The sequence below is a fragment of the Haemaphysalis longicornis genome, unplaced genomic scaffold, assembly GCF_048455015.1.
Source record: "Haemaphysalis longicornis isolate Haplotype H1 unplaced genomic scaffold, Haemaphysalis longicornis Haplotype H1 scaffold_9, whole genome shotgun sequence".
NCBI lineage: Eukaryota > Metazoa > Arthropoda > Arachnida > Ixodida > Ixodidae > Haemaphysalis > Haemaphysalis longicornis.
Window position 1 is genome coordinate 55,918,006 of NW_027526460.1, and position 5,191 is coordinate 55,923,196.

The 5,191-nt window shown below is 47.9% G+C and overlaps 1 pseudogene; it reads right to left on the reverse strand.

Annotated features, from left to right (window-relative positions):
• Window positions 1-2,651: 2,651 nt before the first annotated feature.
• On the reverse strand, window positions 2,652-4,922 carry LOC144151788 (uncharacterized; annotated as a pseudogene).
• Between the last annotated feature and the right edge of the window lie 269 nt (window positions 4,923-5,191).

Here is a 5,191-nt window from a genome sequence, read left to right on the forward strand (position 1 = left end):
GATTTTTGGAACTCAACGTGGAGAATAAATTTTGTAATGTGTCTTGCCTGAATTGGCTCAATAGTACGCAGAAGCCCTTTGTATTAAGATAGTAATGCTGCAGTTCAAGGGCGACTGTGGTGGCGAAGATAATGCCTGTATGAATGGGCTTCCATTTAGCTTTCTCAGGGTGCCAAATCTTCAGACTCAAATAATGTTACATCATCTCGTAGAAACGAGCCTGTATCCTTATATTTAACATCGTCAAGTCTACTAATAGCCAACTTGATCGTACATGAAGTCATTGTTTTAAACCACCTAAACACAACCTCAAAAATCCAAGCGGTTGTCAGGGCTTTCTCTTTTGAATTAGATAACTAGGAGCAGCTGCAGTGTCATTGTTGAAAAGAGAAAAAGCCAATCCTGCCCTCATTTTCTCGAAGTGTCGTTGTTCCAAGTGAGCTTCCTGTAAGTGTGGTGCTATTTTCAAGTTTAGTTCCGAGTCCAGCTCGACAAGCTTTTCTGCATAATGAAGGTTTACTTCCGCGGGTGAAATCTATGCTTTTTAACAATGTCATTTGGGAAAAGAATAAGCTGGCCGCTAGTGAAGTGGTTTCGCAAGTTTTCCAACAAATGTGGAATGTTTGCCATGAAGTAAAGCTTTCGGCTTTGATCACAAGGATGGGGAAATGAGACGGCATGTTTAGAGCTGCTGCCAACAACAGTACCAAACTCCTTTCATAAGCCCTGATTGCCACGCCCATGTCGCTCGCAATGAAGTCTACCACTAGTCCAATCTTTTCACACTCTGTCAGAATGGAAGGCACGGCTTGCTTCACTGCAGATGCACCGAAAGAGTTCCCAGTGAATTCACATGCAACTGTTTGCGTCCACTTCGTAGTGACCCCATTAAACATGAATACAAGGGCATGCACGACAAGGTCATTCTTTCCCGTCAGCCATGGGAATGGTTGACCTACGTAGGCAAGTCCAGGTGTTAGCTGGATTTCGTCCAACATGAGAACGGTGTGACGCTTGTGCTGCTCCATCATGTTCACCTGGGAATGCAGTGCAAGAGAAAACATTACAAGGGCTTTTGGCCATGTTGCCACGATATAGTGCGAGAAAGGCGCTCCTTTTTTCAGTATTTCAACAGAATTCGCCTGTTTATCCTCGGAGAGGTGGAGTGAAGAAATCCATATTTGCAGTTACAAAGGGCATCTGTACGGGCTAATTCGTGCTGCATAGCTGGAGTGGAAAGCGCTTATAGTACTTTCAACAGCAGCAACAAAAGCTAGAAAGACAACAGCTCTGGATGAAGCGAAACTAACAACTGATTTATTAACACACATTGAACATATTATATACTTACTTGTTTGAAAAAATAAGTACAATAACAGAAGCTTAAAACACATGTGATAACCACCGCACACGTGTTGCATGGAGCGCTTCCTGAAGTCTTATTGCGACAGGAATTCTATTTCCCTTTTAGATAAGGTGATCGATGGTGCACCGACGTAATCTCCTTTTTTCCGGAAACCGTGCAGTTAAGCCATATCGCACGGTGCCTCTTGTTCCGTGACCTCAGGAGAACTGACGTTTTCTTGTACTCCGGCATACATTCAGATCTTGATCAATGTGTTGCCGAATTGCTGGTCACATTTATAAACGTGCACGTGTACTTATGTTCCCGGAGCGTTTCATTGAGGTGGCCGATGTATGATCTGCCACAGCGCCCTCAAACTTGCCCTGCCAATCACGCTGCAGGATCGCCATCATGCAGGAGCGCACTTCCTCCCCTCCCTACTGCTCTCTTATTTTGGCCTGCGTTTCAGAGGGACACACAGTCAAACACATGGGACTGCGCCTCTTCGCCGCATCGTGGGTATCCTCCCCCCATGCTTCGCCTTCAGGCATCCACAGGGAGGAATTCTGTCGCACACTTGATTACACACGCAAGGGACAACATACCACAAAACAGGAGCAGATGTCCCACGCACTGTTTGCCGGCGCCAGTGAGAGAACAAGAAGAAATAGAGTCACAGCCACATATAAATAGGCTGAAAGGCACGTTCTGTTCTCTACGTAAACATGGTACACCAGGCCACAACAAGTCATTTTTTTTAGACCACTGCTTACAACTTGACCAGCTAGATAATCTGAGGACTCTTGTTCAGGCTCGCTTTGCTCAAGTAATCCACCAGGAAAGCCAACAGCACTGTTTTCAAGCCCCTGCTACAAATGTTTTGGCCCTTGGCCAATGCCTACGAGGGAAAACCCATCATCCTGAGAGTAGCTGGCATCTTTGCTGGGACAGAAACAGTGTGACAATGTAGCGGCAAGAAGTGCACAACGAAACTCGAGTGCCGTTGGTATCGGATTTCTGGTTCTATAAATTTTGTAATGCGTCTTGTCCGAATCAGCTCAACAGTACTCAGAAGAAGCCCTTTGTGTTCAGATAGTAATGCTGCAGTTCAAGTGTGACTGTGGTGGCCGAGATAATGCCTGTTTGAATGGGCTTCCATTTGGCTTTCTCAGGGTGACCAATCTTCAGACTCCTGGACAATGTTACAATGTCATGGAGAAACGAGATGCCGCGCTTACGCCACTCCTGCCTACAACAATACCCAACTCCTTCCATAAGTCCTGATTACCACCCCCCGTGTTGCTGACGGTGGCTTTCACCACAAAAGTCCCATCTTTTCACACTGTCCGAAAGGGAAGCACGGCTTCCTTCACTGCGGTTGCACTGCATGTGTTCCCAGTGAATTCATATGCGACAGTTTGCTTCCACCTCTTAGGAACCCCACCTAGCATACATACAAGGGCATGTGTGGCAAGAGCGTCCTTGAGGAAGCTCTTGTCAGCCATGGGAATGGTCAACCTACCAATCACTGCGCTGCTGAAAGCGTTGTAGGCAAGCTCGGGTGTCAGCTGGATTTCATCCAACATGAGAATGGTGTGGCCCTCATGCTGCTCCATCACATCATGTGACGAGCCTGTAAGAGGCTGGGTCAGTTTCCCGTTTGAGTGGGTCCATGCAGAGCTGGGAGGAAAAGAGAAGCAGACACGAACAGGTATTAACAGGTAACAATTAACCTTAATTAAGAAAGGTTTAAACGGTGCTGGTTCTCTCACTGGTCCCGAGGGTGGGGTTGCATTGGCTCTTGTCTGGCTACTTTGTCTGGTAGGAGCGTGTCAGGTCGGTGAGATCCTTAGCGATCCCATCAATGTCAGCATTTTTTTTTTCAGCGATGAAGTGATTCAGCTGCTTCAGGAGCATGGGCTGCCCAGTTGCAGAACCGGTCTGGCACCGCTGCTCGTCCATACTCCTGCGGAGTTATCCATCCCACGTCCACTCTACCTAAGCTCACATGGCCAGCCAACCCATGTGACACAATGGAGGCGAAAACACTCTTTTTACGCTGGTATGCCTTTAATCGCCCCTGAAACTGTGAGTGCTGAAAAAAACAGCTGAGGGGGGACACGAATTTTGCGACAGACTGGCATGCGAGAGTCGTCTTGTCTGACAAGTGCTTGACTGCAACAGAGTGCACATCACGTCCAAAGATCTTCTTTACTGTGTCAAAGGCAGACGACTCTGTTTGGCTCGTTCCACATGAGGATTCTTCGTCCCACCATGTTTGCAGCAGAAAGTTTGAAAACCTGTTAAAGTTTTGTATTGTGCGACCGTTAATATAAAAACAGGAGAGTATCAAAGAAAAAAAATTGCCATCACCGGGTGGTGACACCGCTTCAAGACAATTGTGAAGGAGTTTTTCCATGAGGGCATACAGGTTGCTTACAAAGTCAGAAATCTCTTGGTGAAAGCCTTCAAACTGAAGGTCCAGGAGTTCCAGCATTGCAGCGAATGACTTATCCACAGACATATCGCGGGCTTGCAAGCCACCATGTGGAGCGTAAAACAGTGGCTGGGTGTAGTTCTACTGTTTGATAAAGTCTATGGTGGTATAGGTGCACATCTCATCGTTAAATACTTCAATGGCTCATTGCGAGCGCTTGTTGTCCATTCTTACAAATTTAAAGTGAGGGTCTGCGAGCCACTCGGGGGTTCTGACAATGTTCGTTAGTGGTGATACTGGGTTCTTCCGGGGGTAATCATAGATGTGCTCCTTTTCTTGACCTTTTGAATGTCTGCTGTCTTTTATACTCTGTCATGAGCGTACCGGTTCAGCGTTTCCACTTTCTGTGGTGCTGTGACATGGAGTTGCATATGAAAATTGCGTCTGCAATATTTCCACAGCTCTTGAGGGCTACTGCCCTTCACCTGCACATTGTCCCAGAGTTTCATCTCTGCATTCACGACCCCAGTCGGTTCCTCCCACCTTAAAGTATTCCAGTGCTCGGGGGTCACTGTACAAACACTTGATGATGTGAAAGAAGTCGTATTCTGTTGCGACTGAAGACCATATTGATGAACGGCTTGGTCTTCGCACAAACCCAGCGAATGCTTTACATCGACAGCTTCCATTTGACCAGCTACACTTGTGAACTGTGTGGACGTGTCAGCCACGTGTTATGTGGCATCGTAAATTTGAGGAGCACGCCGCGACATCACCTCGTTTGCTGTACCACAGGTTTTCGTCACACAATCTACTCTTCTTGTGTAGAAACCCCCAACTTCGGCTTCTTTCTTCTAGCCATGGTTTGGTGGCAGCGCGGCTGTTGAAACAGTTGAATTCAGCGCTTGAAAGACACGCAGAGGAAAAGGCCCTAAACGTTCTAATGGCTAGGCTTAGCGCCCTGAAAATACAACTAAACGAAGCGGATGCCGCCATTGAGCCACTTGTGTTGGAACACGAAGCCGAGCAGAGCTACGCCCGCACCATAGAATACAGTGACTCGATCGTCATGTGTATAGCGAGGCTCGGCCAGGAGGCCCAAGAGGCACAGAGCAAAATAGGAAACGGAGAGCGAAGCAACGCCGCCGCCTTCCGACGGTAACCGGAGCTGTCTGGAGACATGCAGAAACAGCAGGGAGCTCGGGTTGCGGTCAACACTGCGTTTGGGTGGACACTTCAGGGACCAATTCCCCCCAGCAGCTCAACTGCCTGCTGTTCGACCGCTGCTGTTCTCCGGACCCACGTGTGTGGAGAAACGCAGAGCCTGTCCGCCGAACTCAGGTCCTGACGTTTTGGTGACTCTGCCCTCTTCTACAGCACGAAGCATCCGATCGTTCTCCCTGTGGGCC